At 46.1% G+C, this 19,928-nt stretch overlaps 1 protein-coding gene across 1 annotated transcript in view; it reads left to right on the top strand.

The window, feature by feature from the left end:
• LOC147701197 (B-cell receptor CD22-like) overlaps nt 1-19,928 on the top strand; it is a 339,266-nt gene that overhangs the window by 7,131 nt on the left and 312,207 nt on the right. The window lies entirely within an intron of this gene.

Genomic DNA, 19,928 nt, shown 5'->3' with positions numbered 1-19,928 from the left:
TGTTGTATATATTTCCCTTGTGGCTTTGCGATCACATCATGTGATCAAGACAGTGGATACTGTCGAAGCGCGTAATGGCGGGCATGCTGAGCAAAATTGAGCAAGAATAAAACGCACTATGTTTGGCACCATTTCTGGGTTCCTCTCTTCGTCTTTTCCAGCCTGGAAACTATCGTGGCAGTGCTGGAGATTTCTTGACGAGTTTTCCTTTCATATATATATATATATATATATATATATATATATATATATATATATATATATATATATATATATATTTTATTTTTATTTTTTCACACAAAGAATGCGGCACAACAAGGTTCCAAGTTGTTTTACGAGGGTTTATTGCTCCAGCTCAGACCGAGCAATAAACCCTCGTAAAACAACTTGGGACATTGTTGTGCCGTATTCTTTGTGTGAAAATTTAATGTCGGGCCAGGATCCGGCCCCCATGCAGAGCACCCACAACAGAGCGCTCGGAGTCGTGTGGATCACTTTGGAGGACCTATATATATATATATATATATCCAGGCTCACTGCTCCAAATTACGTGGCACTCTTGCAACGGGTGCTAGTCTGAGCGCGTCGGGGCTTCGCGCTGAAAATGTGAAAGCTCGTCCCTCCCGGTCCCGGGTGGAAATGAAGACAGCACACACGGGGATTCTTGTTCGTAGCAATTCTTTACTCGCACAGACGCGTTTCGGAAGCAACGCTTCCTTTCTCAATGTTTACACCGCAATGCGCGATCTGGCGCCATTTTATTTCAAAATGACAAGCAACACGTGTTTAATAAACATGGAGAGAGGACTGACGCGTAAGCGCCATCTTGCTAGTACATGTAATTTCTGCGTTACATGCTCTAAGTGGAATCCCAAGTGAGATATACTGTCAAACGTATTCTGGTTTCTTTGAACTATGAGACTAATGTATGTACACTCCACTCAAAGATGGCCGCTACAAACAAGCAATGAGTCCTTTGTTTATGTTGCACTCATCACTTTGAAACTTTATTTAAATGTTTGCTCATTGGATCTGTAACTACCTGTAACTACCCGTGACCAAGGCGATTTTTTTCGCCGAAACGCGTTGGGTTGTGTTTCCATGACTTATCACGATGCTGCACTTTAAATAAATATGAATTTTGGGAAAAGCACATTTTGCTGAGAACTTTTTCCTGGTATTCCGAGGGGAGTGCATTTTACGTAGCGTTGCTACGTTTTGTGGACCTGTATTTTTTGAAGGGGAACCTTTGCCCCTTAATGCACCGCTGTCCCGGTGTCCCGGCGTTACAAAGGATGTGGTTCGGATATATATATATATATATATATATATATATATATATATATATATATATATATATATATATATATATATATATATATATATATATATATATACATATGCTATTTTATTCTTAATTTCAAGTCAGGTAGGGTGGTATTCACGTGAGGTTCCCTGCCACGAAATTAGAAAAAGAATGCAGAACAGCACCAGGTACTTCCAGATCCAATATGTTAATCCCCATTCTGCACCCCACAAATTAGAATGCCCTGCGATTGGTTTAGAAATACCATTTGGAATCGGAATCTCTGGACCTGGTATTCTCTCCTCCAATTGGCCGTCTCTGAATGGGATGTGTGAAGAATTCTTAACACTGAAAATGGCATTAACTTTAGATGGATAACAGAATTCTCATAAATTCTTGCACTTTGAAAATCTTAATCAAATTGATAGTTTTCCTATATTTATTTGCCGTATAGTTATATTCAGGCCATCATTACATTCATTCGTACCTTCCATGTATTCACCACAGGCTTCATGGTAGGTGTAAATAGATTTACTAATGCAAATTTCTAAACACTTACTGCACAGAAATCTGCAGCAATAATCCACGTGCAATGTTTGAGAAGACAAGATTAGCCTTGAGTATTTGTGAACACCCCAAAACGTGTATATTTCTGGGCATTCACAAACTAAAATATAACCTTTCATCGACCTGGAAGAGGGCTCCCACCTCCCTTTCCAGGGTAGGAAGGGGAATGGATTACCCCACAGATTAGCTGGGGTAGGAGGCACTGCGTTCTCCACAGGGAAATATGTTTCCCTGCATATGCACAAAAGGCTCCACCCGCCCCCACCCCGTGCTCACTGCTCCGTTATGTAGAGTAGCCCACATGGAGAATAGGAGTCACTGGTGCGTCATCTGCTTTTCCCGGTAGTACACCTGGACACATTCTAGGAAGCGCACTTTTGCACCAGGTAAAGTGGTACATGCGTGACACAGGACTCTCAAAGATTTACGAAGCCATGCAAAGCCTCCCTGTATGGCTTTTAGTGGCCTCATTATCTTTAGGTGATGCAGTGAAAATTGCTGCGTCGCCTTACTCTGCGCCTGGGAGGCATTCCATGGGTGTTGCAGTGGGTTTTCCCACACAACACCCATGGAATTTGAGGCTGCCCCAGATTTACAAAGTGATGTAAAACCTGGGGAAGTGTCAAATCCGTACGCCTCGCAAGGTGAGGCGTAACAAGGCAAAATATGTTAATTTCTGTTAGTTTTTCCTCTTATGCAGCACACATGGAAAGAGGAAAACGCCACATAGGATTGTTTTTGAGTGGGAAGGTGCCCCTTCCTGCACAAAAACAATACAACCTGCAATGGAGTCATCCTTACACCATGTCGCAAGGGTGTCTACGTCAGCACTAGGCTGCCACAACAGCGCCAATGCAGGCAGAAAGGACAGGACTGCACTGTATTTCCTAAATTCGGTGCCTTCATGCCCTTTCTGTTTGGCGTAGCGCAGTGCAGCAAGGTACCTTGCTGTGCTGCCCTGCATCACAATGCCATAAACAAGGCTCTTGGGGCCATATGTACAATGTAGTGGCGGAGGGAGGCATTAGTCTTCCTGGCCTAATGCCTCTCTCAGCCCCTTCAAAAACGTAAGGCTACACCATATTTACAAAAAAGTGGTGCAGCTTTGCATTTTCCTTTCGATTGTACTAAGTTTAGCAACTTAGCGCCAACACAGACACCCTTGCACCATAGTGCAAGGGTATCTGCGTGCAGGGGAGAATTGTTTATGTGTAGGAAAGTGCCCCTTCTTGCACACTAACAATCCTCAAATATCATTCTGTCACTTTCATGTGTGCTGCTTCATGCAGCACACATGAAAGTGACAAAATGGCATTTAAAAAAAAAGATTTTTTTATGTACAGGAAGGACACCTTTCTGTACATAAACAAATCACGGCTATTTGCTTTTTCCATGTGTGCTGCACAAGGCAGCACACATGAAAAATGCAAAACCGAGGAGAAACAATGCATATCTCCTCGTTTCACCGACTTAAGACCAGGATTTACCTAGTCTTAATGCTGGTACTGCCTCCTATGTCTGCCACCCTTGTAGATAGAGGCAGCATCAAACTGAATGGGTGTTGCGATGGAACGCCCACCGAAACACCCACTGCCCACCCCTTTCACACTAACATAGTGTGAAAAGGGGCCTTATTTACAAGGCTGAGTTATGCCACATTTGTGGCTTAACGCTGCCTTGTAAATAAGGCCCAGCCCCTATCGCCACCACAAAGTCGCTAATAGTGACTTTTTGGTGGTGATTTGGGCTTGTACATATGCCTCTTGGTGTTTAAACCTTAGGACCTTGAAATGTATTGCTTTTATAAAGCTTACCTTGACGATCAGTTTGCACTTCAAGCCCAATTCACCAGTGAGTCCACTACCCAAGGGACCAACACAAGACACAATTTATAAGAACAGACATAGAGTCTGTCACAAACTGAAGGACAGTGTGAAAACTACTGTTAAGGCGAGGCTCATGACACTGTGAAACACGACACAAAGACCATGTATTCACTAGTAAATGATTGCCCTGCTTAAAGACTGGGGGCCTCATTTATGAGAAATGACGCATCGCTGCGTTATAATATGACGCATCATGTTGCAAGGTGTTACAAATAGGTCAGTATTTCTGACGTATCTGTAGGCACAAAAGTGATGCATTGCTGGAGTGCGTCACAAAAGTGACGCATCTCCAGCAATGTGTACTTTCACATGGGCAAGTCCCATGTTGTTAGTGCCTGCATCAGTCTTACGCCTGCCATGAAGCAGGCGTAAGATTTTGACGCATTAGCGGCCAAGAAATGGCGCAGTGAAATCTTATAGATTTCACTGCGTCACTTCCATGACCCTTTCTTGCGTCAAAACGCCCCCTTGCATACATTATACCTGGTGCAGGTATAATGTGGCGCAGGGGTTTACAAAGTGACGCATCTACCTAGATGCGTCACTTTGTAAATATGGCGCAACAAGGCGCATTTTTTACGCCACTGGTGCGTCACAAAAAGTGACGTACCGGCGGCGTAAAAGTGATGCACAGCCTCATAAATGAGGCCCCTAGATTCTTTGAACTAAAAAATAGACATGAGGAGGGGAAATCCACTGACGACGAACTGCAAAAATTCACCAGAAAACAGGAAGTCGGTGTGACGGGTGAGTGACTGCACTACTTGTATAGAAAGAAGAAACGAGAGTTCCACCATCAAACGTGTTATAGGCAGCGCTGCACGCACTGTTCACAACAGGAGTTGGCTCTGATTTTTCACGTAACGTGGTGAAGGATCCAAACATAGCACAGAGCCATACCAACAGACATTCGCCTGCAGCTGGTGGCATCACGTTTGCCTGCACACAAATAAACCTGCGCTGCATGGTGTGCACGTTCGATCGATGGCGCAGAGGTGAGTGTGCACTGTCTAGCATAGGATTTCTACTGGAGGCATAAGCTTGCAGTTATCCTAGTAGATCAGGCTTTGTATCAAAACCTATGGATGTTTGAGGCGACTAGCCCCAGTAAAGTCTCCCCTCCCCCACGTAAAGCTGTTTCTGGACTTTGAAAAACATCCACCTCTGGAGAACAAAACAACTTTTGCACTTGGTTGTAAATAGCATGCTCTACACAGATGTATGACGTTATAACGCATACTTTTACAACGCATACCCTTACAACGCATTTTTTATAACGCAACATCCTTTACAACGCATTCCATTACAAAGCATGCCATTACAACAAATTTTCTAAAAACTACCTTTACAACACATACTACCTTTACAAAGCAAACCATTACAGCGCATATCATTACATTGCATGTATGGTAAGTATTGGATAGTGTAAGGGTAAAAATTACTATTCTAACTCCAGGGGGTGCAACAGTAGGGTAAGTGTTAAATAGTGTAGGCGTAAAAATTACTATTCTAACCCCAGGGGGTGCAACAGTAGGGTAAGTGTTGGATAGTGTAAGGGTACTATGCGTTGTAATGGTATGCGTTGTAATGGTATGTGTTGTAATGACTGCGTTGTAATGACATGAGTTGTAATTGTATGCGTTGTAGTGTCATGCGTGGTAATGGTTGCGTTGTAATGGCATGCGTTGTAAGAGCTCATTGCGTTGTAATGGTTGCATTGTAATGGTAGTGCGTTGTAAAAGTTGCTTTGTAAAGGTTGTTTCCCCTCTGCACTGAGTCGCTTTAACACCAAATCAAAGCATTAGTAAATCTGTGCTGTGGAATTTTAGATGAGGGTACAATGAAGCTGGACAGATTAAGACTCCTGCACAGCACACAGGTGAGGCGTGGCAACTCAGTTGGATGCTGTATCCTCATTGAAACTCATTTACATCATAAGGTTGACATCTCATTGCCCCAGATGGAGGATAGTACACATTTCAAAGAGTGCGGGTTCTGTTTCTGTATTCAGCTATGCATACATCTTGCGGGTGGAGTGGGTGTGTTTGTGGTGGGGGAGTCTGTGGGACTTAAGTTGAAGCGGTACGTGCTGCATGTTTGAGGTTTTTTACTACTTCGTGTAAAAGGCTGGAAAATTGCTCACGCTTTACATTGAATATGTTGTCTGACTGAAGCACAACACAGTTTTCTGCTGCTGTTATAAATGACCTGGAAACAAAAGCTTGCTATTTCAGGAACTAAGGGCAAGTATTGTCTCGAAGAACAGCTTTTCACCTTTTAGTAAACACCCTTTGGTTCACAATTGTCAGTGTGACGTTTTCAGAACTCACATGAGTTACTGACACACAAAGGCAGATTCCCTCTAATATGCCTGTACACCACCCACACATGCCAAAAGGCGTAATATAACTCTGGAGTTCCATCTTTACATCAGCCATTGCTATATTTGTGGCATGGGCTCCAGAATCGAATATGAAGAGTACCCACAGCATGCCAGGGGTGCCCAGCATTATGCCTGGGTAGACACAGCCATGCTAAGAATGCCGGATATATATTGAAATAATGAACCCCTTTAACACAGAGCTAGCATTAATAGCATTAAGCAAAGTATGTTCTACACCATGCTATAGATGCTGCCCACATTATGTCCAGGATAACCAGCATTTTGCCACCGGTGGACACATCATTACTTATAATATTTCACAACAAGCAGCATCATAGTAGGTACAACATTATTTTAGAAATATTTTTTTCTAATGTAAGAAACTAATGAGAAAATGGCAAAGACAAACAGTATCATGTCAGGATTGATCTCCTTCATGCATATAATGCCTGCAATATACTCAGAACGACTTCCATCGTTGGAGGCCCACGAAAACGGGCAACATAATACCAAAATGGCCCTAATATGGCAGAACAATGATCATTATGGTAACGATGGATAACACCATACCAGTTATGATAATAATTTTCAAGACCCTCAGGGGCATATGTACAAGGACTTAACCCCACCAGAACATCACTTTTTAAGACGTTGTGTAGGCGTTAAGTCCATCGCCTTATTTACAAGGTGGTCTTCATGCCGCCTTGTGAATAAGGCCCCCTTTCATGCTACACTTAGCTTGAAAGTGGGTGTTGCAGTGGACGTTTTGCCGCAACACCCATTGATTTTGACCATGCCCCCTATTTACAAGGGTGGTGTAAATATGGGGCAGCGCAAAAATGAAGACCAAAAAAACCTGACCCTAACATGGCAAAACGAGGAGAAATGTGTAATTTCTCCTCGTTTTGCTGTTTCTATATGTGCTGCCTTGTGCAGCACACACAGAAACAGAAAAGGATTGTTAAAACACATAAAAAATCATTTAAAAAAAGAGGATTTGCAACTTCTATTTGTGCTGCACAATGCAGCACAAATAGCAGTTACAAATTGCCATTCTGGATTGTTTATGCGCAGGAAGGGACACCTTCATGCACATAAATAATCAATCCCCCAACGCTGGCACCCTTGCACTATAATGCAAGGGTGCCCGTGTTGGTGCTAGGCAGCTTAATTTAGTGCCAGCGCTAGTGGAAATGCAGGGGTGTGCAGTATCATTGTAAATACTGCACATCCCTGCATTCTTTAATTGACAAAGCACAGTTTTAGCAATTCTGAACCAGCGCTCTCTTGCACCAGGCACTCTTGCACCATGCCACAAGGGTGCATGTATTGGCGAGAACCCCCAAAAGTGTGATAAGAAAGGACAGGAATGCCTGTATACTTGTAAATACAGTGTATTCCTGCCCTTTCCCTTTCATGCAGCACAGGGCAGCAAGATGGGCTGCTGCACTGCGCTGTGCTGCAGCTGTGAAAGGATGATAAATCTGGCCCTTAATCTCTAAATAAACCTCAAATCCAATGAAAGATAAATACCACAACCTGAAAAAAGTACATGTATAATGCATTATTATATTATTATAGTATACTATAATACAAATATTTCTAATTAATATTATTTAAATAAAAATCTGAATAAAAAAATGATACATTTTAGAAGTAAACTTACTCTTAATGGTTGCCCCTTAGAGAGAGTCCATTCCTTTGACTACCTGGGGATTTGGTTATCTGAAAAAATGCAATGGGTGACTCATTTGAATAAAATGCTATTGAACCATAAGCGGGGGGTGGGTGCCATCGGTAGGGACCAACGTTCATCCCCAACTAGATTGGTAGCCCCAGCCCTAGCAGTCTATGAAGGCAAAGCTGTGAGTTCAGCAATGTATGGTCCTGAACTCTGGGGCTTTGAAAATACTGACGAGATTGGAAGATCAGAGAGCAAATTCCTTAGAGACCTGGTATCTGTCCCCACCAATACACCACTCAAGCCTTTACTTTCGGATATGGGTAGACGCACTTTTAGAGAGGTGGCCAGACGTAGTCCTCTTTTGTACTGGGTAAAACTAAGACTTACTCCAAAGCTCCTTAACTATGCGACTGGTCTCTCCGAGCTCATTACCCTGGATACTAATAAAAGGGTTAAATGGCTCAGGGAGTTGAAGGATATGTTGATCAAACTGGGTTTAGACGAATCTTGGGCTACCCAGGTCCCCCCGACCAAGAGCGATTTAAAAGAGATCTATTAGAACTGGGTTAATCATCAGGTCTTACACAACCCAAGGCTTAGCATACTAACTGATGAGTTCCTGCAGCATAAACCAGTTGGATCCTTGGAACCATATCTAGATTTTATCAGGACAACTAGAGACAGGGCACTATATATCTGCAGTTTAGATTTGGATCCCTAATGCTAAATACCACTCTGGCAAAATGGGATCCAATGAATCGCACCTTAGCTAACTGCCCTTGCTGCAATGTTCAGCAAGAAACTACAGCCCATTTATTTTTTGTTTGCCCAGCTTACAAACCGCCCATGGCTAAATGGTTCAACCCTATATGCATTCAATTGGGCACTAGAAACCATCTTGTAGCTCTACGTATCCTGAGAACGGACCCATCCAGGTCCTCGTTTGTATGTGGTGTTGCCAAGTACTTGGGATATATGTGGATTATCCGTACAAAAGCCCAAATAAGGAATAAAGCCCAAATAAATAATATCTAATTTAGGGATATGAGAGTATATTCATATATAGGAATGATCTGCAAAGTATTGATGACTAATTGTTATGTGCGAGTCATTTGTATTAGCAAATTTGTAAATTTCAATTTTAATGGGGGAGAATCGATTAGGATATGATGTTTAATTTTAGAGTAGTTTTGTATAGAAAGGTTTTAAATATTTTAACTATATGAAATGTTAATTTTATATTCTTTTATACACTTGTGAAATGCTTTTATGATACTTGCTATCGAATAAAGCCTATTTGATGATGATAATATACACCTCACTATTTTAGTACACATTATTTTAGTTTTTTTCAAATAAACAATATTCTTACCCATGACACATTCTTCTTTAATATTTTTAAGTTACAACATTTTGGACCATGATATCATATTCAAACTGCTTTTTAGAATCAAAATTCACATTGAAGAATGATACTTCCTTAGAAATTCCTGTACATACTAATTCATGCTCTGCCAAGAATGAATGAGCTTCTGAGTAAGATAGGGTGATGAGCTGTCAGTAAGTGTTTCTAGGCACAGCAGAGCAAGGTCACTTACAAAAGTCCGATCTAGTGTTGTGAACAAGAGACTACCACCTAATTACTCTCTGCACTCTATTTACAGCTAACTAGTAAAACTGACATGCTACATATAATGTCAGCAATTTAGGGCCAGATGTAGGTAAATCCCATTTACTGATTTTGAAATACCAAATTTTACCGATTCGGTATTTCAAAATCGGTAAATGGGATGTAGGTACCAACATCTGGATTTTTTACCGATACCTTGAAATTCGGTATTTAAAGCCAAAAAAGCGGATATAAACCCCCTTGATAATATGCCCCCAAGTAAGCTATTTATTTGCAAGCTGTGGCGAATGCATTTCGGCATATGTAAGCCTTCATCAGCGCCCAAGTAATCAGGATGCCTTCCCTCGCGCTAATGGATGTCCAGCCACCTATTTGAAAGTTCAAATGCGCTCCGCCCCCAGAGATGTCAGCACACCTGTTGCCGGTCCTCAGGTCTCCCGTGGACTGCAAGGCCCAGAATGCAGTGTGAAGTTCCCAGGTAGGTTGCGCTTGGGGATAATTCAGCCGAATGGTTTTGCAAGGTGCAAGATGCTGCACGAAGGTAAAGCCATTTTTTCTGCTTGTATAGCTGCAAATGAAGCCTCCTCGGGTCCCCAACCGCTTCAGCCTCACAGTTCGTGGATCCATATAGCGGGGGCAGAAAGCCAATGCAAGCCGCCCTGTATAATTTGGAATACCTCACGACGGCCTGCTTCCCCACGAATATATATATATATATATATATATATATATATAAATTCACTGAAAAAACCATAGGTTATAGGCCATATATAGTTAGGAATTAGCATTTACAAAACCTTATTTTACTCACACAAAACCATTGAAATTCGCATATATAGTTAGTTGCAATAGATATATAAATATAAATATATAAGACATTAAAACACAATGTTGATTTCATTATTCCAAGGACCACGTTTCCTAATTTCTGAAAAAACATGTATATAATTCATCCCAAGTGGGAATCTCTATTAAAGTGTCTAGTGCAACATGTAAACAATAAACTTTGTAAACATGGACAAATCTACTTGTTATTCCCATTATGTGGCATAGAGCAGACATTATAGCAAAGTGCAAACTAAATTTATAAAGTGCTAAGTGCAAGTGAATAATTTTTCTAAAGTTGTGAAAGGAGGAGCCCTTCCCTATAGAATAAAATACCTGACTGATGTTACTAAACAGCTACATAGCCTAACACAAGATGGTATAAGCAGAAACCCAATAGAAATACAGATAGTGGCTACCATTTAGTATGAGATGTATCTGTTGTTATATATATATATATATATATATATATATATATATATATATATATATATATATATATATATATATTCACTTAAAAACCCATAGGTTTCAGGCCTTATATAGTTAGGAATTAGCATTTAAAAAACAATTGAAATTGCTCCTATATAGTTAGTTGTACTAACTATATTTCGCGCACCCGCAATCCACTGCTGATCATGTCACATATTACATCATTCATGACATGGTCAGTGACATCACTGATGACATCACTGATGACATCTCAAATGACATCACTGATGACATCACTGAGGCGGCAAAAGTGGCAGGCACCTGCTTCGGGGTAATAAAAATGCTCAGAAAGTTCTTTGACCTGCTGCCCCTCGAAGCCAGGAAAACTGTCACGATTGCATTAGTCACATCCCGCATCGACTACTGCAACAGCCTGTATGCTGGTACCAATAAGGTGGTTACCCATAAACTCCAGATGGTACAGCATGCGGCGGCAAGGCTTGTTCTGAAATGGCCAAGAAAATCTTCAGCAACCAAAGCCCTCAATGTACTACATTGGCTGCCTATAACCAAAAGGGTCCTCCACAAAGTATTGACAATCACCTTTCGCGCTGTGCATAATTCAGGCCCCATGTACCTGAGAAAAAAATTTGTCAAATACTGTCCAAACCGCACACTACGGTCTTCAAATGCTAATCTTTTGACTATTCCAGGTTTCAGACTCAAAACCCGCGGGGGTAAATCCCTAGCGGTATTGGGTGCCAAAGCATGGAATGCGCTCCCCCCTCCATTAAGAGCCCTGGACAAGGAATCTGATTTCCGTAAACAACTGAAAACCTGGATTTACAATCTTCCAGACTCAATGGCCAGAGCACTGGTATGACTCCGGTCTCAGTCTCCTTAAGCAGTAAGGCAACTTATTTCACCTGGTTGACCCTTTATTGGCGCCGAGATGCTCCCTGGAGCAATTGCTAGCGCGGTATAAATGGACCTTACATTTACATTTACATTTACTGATGACATCTCAAATGACATCACTGATGACATCTCAAATGACATCACTGATGACATCACTGATGACATCTCATTTGACATTACTGATCACATCACTGATGACATCATTCATGTGATAATACGATGAACCTCTTCAGACTCTAATATAACCTTAGATACACTCAGTGTAAACAGACACTCACAGACTGTCACTCATCCATGGAATTACTCACACACCTAGTCAGTCATGCAGAAAATCAATCACACCTCCATTTCCTCAACTATACAGTTATACACACCTTACTTATTCAAACATATACTAATACATATTTACTCTCTTATACAATCCCTGTTACAAGTTCACAATGATCCATACAGCCACTCACACATTCACTGGCTCTTATGCACAGTTATTTATATATGTCAACTCTCCCTACAGGGAATGGACTTCCGGGTGGAACATAGGCCTGGAGTGGACCACGCCAATGCAGACGGTCTCTCCAGGTATTTCCGCCTTAGTGATGAGGACTCCCAAGGGGTTGGGTAGTTCTCCCCACTTTCAGCTGGGGGGGACGCGTGTTAGACCTGTCTGGCTTTTTGGCGAAGTCCCTCCTAATTTTTATTTATTTTGTCCCCTTTTGCCCCTCATACCCTTATTAATTTTTGTGTCTACTGACTTTTTGTAGGTGTTGGCCAGGAAGATAGGTGTTCTTTCTCCCCCTCATAATCTTTTACCTTAGGCCCAGAGGCCTGTTCTGACAGGAAAGTTGGCACCACCTAAAATGGTGGCCACCAACTGCCCCAACTGTCACAAACAGAACTTGGCCATAGCCTAACATAGGGCATTCCAGAACCTTCTGGTCCATTCTGGACCACTGAAGGGCAGCCTATATAAGGCGGAATGCCGGGCAGCCATTTTGTCTACCTGTGGAAGTCAGCTGGAGGACAGGCTGTAGCTAAGGGTGGGAAAGGTTAGACATAGGGTTGATTAACTGGACTGGGAAGCTGCCTTATTGATCTACCCCACTACTCCCCTTTTGGTTACCTGTCCTGGCCCCGCTGCGGAGGGTTACTGGAGACCCTGGGCGCCTAGCTTGCCCCTTGTCTGAATTATATAGGGGAAGTTCTCAGGAGAAGGAGACTGCAGCGCGGTAGAGGGCAGTCCTCTGCCCAGAAAAGGAACTTTAGGGAAGTGATTCCCAGAATACTTTTACCGAGGCTGAAAGGGTGAAGAACTGGTGAGGAGTTTATTTCCTTGAATCACGAGCATTTCCCCCCTTGTTCCCTGTACCTGGCTGTCCTGACTCAAGTGAGCTCCCTGTGACTGCAGCGGGGGCTGGGAGCGTGCTCCACTCGAAGTGCCTCAGGGAACACTAGTTGTGTAATCGGGCCACCTTTGTGCCTGTGACCCGTAGTGGCGGCGGACGCTGTGGTGGTAGGTTGATTTCTCTGCGCTGTGTCCTGCTAGCGCTGATCTGACCCGAGTAGCGAGGAAGCCAGTGTTTGTGGGCGGGGACGGAGGAAACCGAACCAAGCAGCCTCCAGCCGAAGCCACTGCTCACTCGCGCATGCCCGGTCACACCGCTTCCCTTCAGGAAGGCGGAGGCGGGACCAGGCGGGGAGGCGCCGAGCGCCGAGCGCCGAGCAGAGGCTGTGGCGTGTGTCATCGTCTTCCCCGCTCGAGCGCCTCATGAAGGGGCCGGCGCGAGCGGGAAGGAGGGGTTGTGTACCCCGTTTTGCCTCTACATCAGCCCCAAACCGTGCAGCGGACCGGAGGAAGATCGGCTGGGTAAACACGACCGGTGAGGAGCCACCGGTCAACAGAGACGCGTGGTGACTGATAGAGCGTCTCAGCTGAACAGTAAGGAGAAGGGGTCCTTGTGGGCTCGGTGTGGAAAGGGGAAGAGCGAAACCGGCCAGACACTAACAGTTAACTTGCTCCTCTCCCTTCAGCTGCAAACAGGAAGCGGGGATCAGTGGGAGAGTACAAGGTTGATTCCAATATTGCTGGTACCTGTTCACCTGAAGGAGTCATTAGATCCCCATAGGAAGTGTGGGTGCTGTCACACAGGTCTGAGATCCTAAACCCCCCTTTAAGGCTGCCCACTTGTTGTGGGGAAAATTACCTACAGTGGGAGGAGGGTTAGAGCACCACATTGCTTCTACACTTAATTAAATATGAGAATCTGAGGTAAAGGTACTAGAGTTGTGTAGCTGATAACCTTAGTTAGCCTTCCTGCCAGATCTGTAGCAACTGCTTAACTATATTGAATTGAATTTTCACCTCCTAGAAGGAAGCTGTAGCAGTAAAGTTTAACTAAGAATAGAGCTTAATGAGACGTTCTGCTAATTCTGTAAATGTGATGATTTGATACTTTTGAAAGTGCCTTTAATGATTCATTGACAAGTGTATTGTATTGTTGAACAAAGTGATAATCTGCTAGTAATTTAAAAAGTCTAACTGCTGATTCTAAAAGTGACCTGAAATGCTCTAAGCTATTTATATTGGGAGAACAGAAAGAATATTATTTTTATATAAAGCAGTACGTATTTTCATATAATTTTGGTGTGGTGTTTTCTTTTTGAGTGCTATTGCGTAGAATTACTTTTGGGTGGTCTGCAACCTTTACACTGTGCCTCTGATATGCTAGTCTTGCCCTAGGCCAGGCTACCTAATTCCAACATATTGGTGCCTAGCGGTGGGATCGCGGACTTGGTTGCAGCTACTTACTAGTAATTTGACGTAATACACCCAACCTACATCAGGAGTTTTCTCCTTGCGGCCCTCCCAATTAGTCTTTTTGTTTTTTCTAAATGTATTCCTGGTGGTGGGTGGAGTTGGCTTTAGGTTGCCCTTGCCCCTCTGAAATTTCTGGTGTGTATCCAGGTTTGCCTGACTCACAATGGAGTTCGCTGTGGAAAACCTGGAAGTCTATTCCGTGTCCCAATTGAAAATGTTCTGCCAACAAATGGGGGTCTTTTTCAAACATGGTGCCAGGAAGGGGGAGCTCCAGACTAGCCTTAGGGCCTGGGTGGAGGCACACCAAGGGACGAAGGAGGAGGATGAAGAGGTCGACCAGGACACGGTGGGGGAGGTAGAAGAGTTGTTCCGCCATGAGGGGGAAAACTTACTCACCGGACCAGTGTCCTATTCCAGAAAGGGCAGTAGCATCTCTGGGAGAAGCCTAACGGAAGCCGAGCTCACCGATAGGAGGGAGAAAAGACAGTTAAGGTGGGAGTTGGCTAAGTTGGAGCAGGAGAAAGAGGAGAAGAGGATGGTCCACGAGTTTAGACTGAAGGAACTGGAGCTCCAAAGTCTGCGACGGGGGTCCTCTCCTGATAGGAATGGTGGCAGCGAACCAAAGGAGTCAGCCAGGGAGACCAAACCCTATATCCCAAAGGACCTGATAGCGAGCTTCAGTCAGGGGGACGATGTAGCTAAGTGGCTGGCCGCTTATGAGGTTTCTCTGAAGGTTCATGGAGTGCAGGAGAAGCACTGGGGGGGTAGTTTGTACAAGTACATGCCTCCTGCTGGTCGGGACACTTTGCTGGCCCTGGATCCAGAGGAACAGACAAACTACCCCACCATGAAGCTGGCGTTGTTGAGGAAGTTCGGGCTCACCCCAGAAAGGTACCGACAGAAGTTCAGGGGGAGCCACAAGATGAGCACTCAGAACTGGGTGGACTTCCTTGATTACGCCAGAAAGGCCTTAGAGGGTTGGGTCAAGGGCAGTGAGGTAAAAGATTATGAGGGGCTGTACGACCTGTTTTTGAGAGAACACCTCCCCGAGAAATGTTTTCCCGAGCTGCGCCAACACCTGGTAGACAGCAAGCTGACCAATCCCCGGAAGCTTGCAGAGGAGGCGGACATCTGGACAAGTACCCGGGTGTCCTCCAAGGGGACTGGAGGGGAATCTCAAAAAGCCGGACAGGGCGCCCCCCAGAAGAAGGAGGGGGGGGAGAAAAAGAAAGAGTTCTCTAAAGGTCCCCAAAATAACTTCCAAGGGAAGGGAGCAGGTTTCACCCCTAGGGCAAACCCGCCCCGGAACCCTCATCCTGGCCAAAGCCAGCAGCCCAGGGTTCTCCACTGTTTTGAATGCGGTGGCGTTGGACATTATAAGGGAGATGTCAGATGCCCAAAGAGACCACCCCCTCCCACCGGAGGAAAGTGACCGGGAGTAGCTAGTGTAGCGCTCGGGGAGGAGTTGCCCTTAGATAAGGGGGGTGAGTGGGCGGGTGTCACCTTAGTGTCCCTGGGAGAGCGGGAGATGGTGCCAAAGATCCAGGTGCCCCCAAATACTACAAAGTATGGGCAATGGGTTACCATCAATGGCCAGAGAGGGGAGGCTCTGAGGGATACAGGAGCCAGTATGACTATGGTGAGAAGTCAGCTGGTGTCCCCAGAGCAGGTTGTTCCTAATGTACTCCACCCCGCCGCGATGGCTGACGGCAGAATGGGCCACTATCCAGTGGCTGAGGTTCCCTTTGAGTGGGAGGGGGTTGCAGGTTCACTTCGAGTTGCCGTAAGCCCTGACGTGCCAGTCGATTGTCTGTTGGGGAATGACATGGAACACAACACTTGGAGAGAGGTGGAATACCGGACGCATTCTGCGATGCTGGGTACACCTGACTGGGCCTGTGTCAGCACACGGTCTGCGACTGCCCGGAGAGGGAGTTCGCCTGGGTTGGAGCCTGGAACAATGGCCCAACCCGCTGCTAAGAAGGGACAGACCCGGAGACAGAGAAAGCCTGCTCCGGCTTCCACACCCCATGAGACAGATCGGCCACCTGCGGTGGTGGACCAGGAGTCCGTGGAGGGGGAAGTAGACTCTCTGGAGGATTTACCCATCCCTGCGGAGTGGCATGTGGAGGGAGGTCCTACCAGAGAGGAATTCTGTAAGGGGCAGAGGGAGTGCCCCACCCTTGAGGGACTGAGGCGACAGGCTGAAGCCCAAGCAGCAGGTGATGTTACGGGACATTACCATATTTACTGGGAGGATGGACTTCTCTACAGTGAACCCAAGGTACCCTCGCCTGGTTCATCGAGGGCCTTGGTAGTCCCGCAACAGTACCGAGCCTTTCTTTTGGAATTGGCTCATGCCATACCCCTGGCAGGACACTTAGGTCAGGATAAGACCTTTGCACGGCTTGTCCTCCACTTTTACTGGCCTCAGATGAAAGTGGCGTCCAACACATACTGTAGGACATGTGTAACCTGCCAGGCCAGTGGGAAAACAGGGGTGAAGCTAAAAGCTCCCCTGGAACCACTTCCAATCGTTAGCACCCCCTTTGAGAGGGTGGGCATCGACATTGTAGGGCCTTTGGATCCACCAACAGCAGCTGGTCACAGGTTTATCCTGGTACTGGTGGATCATGCCACACGGTACCCAGAGGCCATACCTCTGAGGACAGTCACTGCACCTGTAGTGGCAAGAGCCCTAATGGGAATCTTTACCCGAGTGGGATTTCCCAAGGAAGTTGTGTCTGACAGGGGGACCAACTTCCTGTCAGCTTACATGCGGGCAATGTGGAAGGAGTGTGGAGTGACCTACCGGTTCACCACTCCTTATCACCCCCAGTCGAATGGACTGGTTGAGAGGTTTAATAAGACCTTGAAGGGCATGATCAGAAGTCTGCCCGAGAGCCTGCGGAGGAAATGGGATGTCCTCCTACCCTGTTTACTCTTTTCCTACAGGGAAGTGCCCCAGAAGGGAGTGGGCTTCAGCCCCTTTGAGCTTCTGTATGGGCACCCTGTACGCGGTCCTCTCAGCCTGGTGAAGGATGGTTGGGAGAAATCTCCCAGGAAACCCCCCCAGGATGTGGTGAGCTACATGCTGGCCTTCAGGAGCCAAATGGCGAAGTTGTGGAAGCAAGCTTCTGACAACTTGGAGGCCAGCCAGGCAGTCATGAAGGAGTGGTACGACCACAATGCTCACCAGGTGGAACTGGAGCCTGGACAGAAAGTGTGGGTGATGGAGCCTGGAGAGCTTAGCGCCCTCCAGGATCGCTGGACAGGCCCCTTTGAGGTGTTGGAGAAGAAGGGTAAGGCCACATACCTGGTTGACCTTAAGACCCCTCGACAGCCCCTTTGGGTGCTGCATGCCAACCGACTCAAGCCCCACCATGAGAGGCCCGAAGTCATGCTGATGATGGTGACTGACGGGGAAGAGGAAGCGGAAAGCGAACCTCTCCCAGATCTCTTTTCGTCCCAAGAGAAGGATGGGTCAGTGGAGGGAGTGATTCTCTCTCCTACTCTAACTCCTGAGCAACGGGAGGACTGCCGCCAGATCCTGGAGCAGTATTCTTCGTTGTTCTCCCTTGTCCCGGGAAGGACCCACCTGTGTACCCATGATGTGGACACAGGAGACAGCCCACCAGTGAAGTCCAAGACCTACCGGCTGTCTGACAAGGTGAAGGCTAGCATCCATGGAGAAGTTGCCAAGATGCTAGAGCTGGGAGTAATTGAACCTTCCAACAGCCCTTGGTCCAGTCCGGTGGTGCTCGTGCCAAAAGCCGCACCCCCAGGCACCACACCTGAACTGAGGTTCTGTGTGGATTACCGAGGACTGAATTCAGTGACAAGGACTGATGCTCATCCGATCCCTAGGGCGGATGAATTGATTGACCGGCTAGGAGCTGCCCAATATCTGAGTACCTTTGACCTCACTTCAGGGTACTGGCAGATCTCCTTGACAGATGGAGCAAGGGAAAGGTCAGCCTTCTCCACGCCTGAGGGACACTACCAGTTCTGTGTGATGCCCTTTGGGCTCAAGAACGCCCCTGCCACATTTCAGCGGCTGGTGAACCAGGTCCTCTCTGGAATGGAGAGTTTCTCTGCTGCTTACTTGGATGACATTGCTGTCTTCAGTAGCAGTTGGGAGGACCATCTGCAGCATTTGCAGGCCGTTCTCCAGGCCCTGAGACAAGCTGGATTGACCATCAAAGCCAGCAAATGCCAGATTGGGCAGGGGTCGGTTGTGTACCTTGGACACTTGGTGTGTAGGGGGACTGTGCAGCCCCTGCAGGCGAAGATTGAGGCAATCATGGCCTGGGAACCCCCCAAGACACAGACTGAGGTCCGAGCTTTCCTGGGCCTCACAGGATACTACCGTCGCTTTGTGAAGGGGTATGGCACTATTGTAGCGCCCCTCACAGAGCTCACCTCCAAGAAACAACCTCGACGGGTAGTTTGGACAAAGGCTTGTCAGCAAGCCTTTGAAAAGTTGAAACAGGCAATGTGTGTGGCACCGGTCCTGAGGGCCCCAGACTTCTCCAAGGAGTTCATTGTCCAAACAGATGCATCAGAACATGGCATTGGGGCAGTGTTATCGCAACTGAATAAAGAGGGCCTGGATCAACCCGTAGTCTTCTTATCCAGGAGACTGCTTCCCCGGGAACAGAAGTGGAGTGCCATTGAGAGGGAAGCTTTTGCGGTGGTGTGGGCTCTGAAGAAGCTGCGGCCATACCTCTTTGGCTCGCACTTCCTGGTTCAGACTGACCACCGACCCCTTCGTTGGCTGATGCAGATGAAGGGGGAAAATCCCAAGTTGTTGAGGTGGTCCATCTCCCTACAGGGAATGGACTTTCGGGTGGAACATAGGCCTGGAGTGGACCACGCCAATGCAGACGGTCTCTCCAGGTATTTCCGCCTTAGTGATGAGGACTCCCAAGGGGTTGGGTAGTTCTCCCCACTTTCAGATGGGGGGGACGCGTGTTAGACCTGTCTGGCTTTTTGGCGAAGTCCCTCCTAATTTTTATTTATTTTGTCCCCTTTTGCCCCTCATACCCTTATTAATTTTTGTGTCTACTGACTTTTTGTAGGTGTTGGCCAGGGGGATAGGGGTTCTTTCTCCCCCTCATAATCTTTTACCTTAGGCCCAGAGGCCTGTTCTGACAGGAAAGTTGGCACCACCTAAAATGGTGGCCACCAACTGCCCCAACTGTCACAAACAGAACTTGGCCATAGCCTAACATAGGGCATTCCAGAACCTTCTGGTCCATTCTGGACCACTGAAGGGCAGCCTAGATAAGGCGGAATGCGGGGCAGCCATTTTGTCTACCTGTGGAAGTCAGCTGGAGGACAGGCTGTAGCTAAGGGTGGGAAAGGTTAGACATAGGGTTGATTAACTTGCATGGGAAGCTGCCTTATTGATCTACCCCACTACTCCCCTTTTGGTTACCTGTCCTGGCCCCGCTGCGGAGGGTTACTGGAGACCCTGGGC

The sequence above is a fragment of the Lissotriton vulgaris genome, chromosome 7 (assembly GCF_964263255.1).
Source record: "Lissotriton vulgaris chromosome 7, aLisVul1.2, whole genome shotgun sequence".
In the NCBI taxonomy this organism is placed as follows: Eukaryota; Metazoa; Chordata; class Amphibia; order Caudata; family Salamandridae; genus Lissotriton; species Lissotriton vulgaris.
Note: the sequence above shows the minus strand (reverse complement) of the source record. Positions and strands in the feature narration are given on the sequence as shown.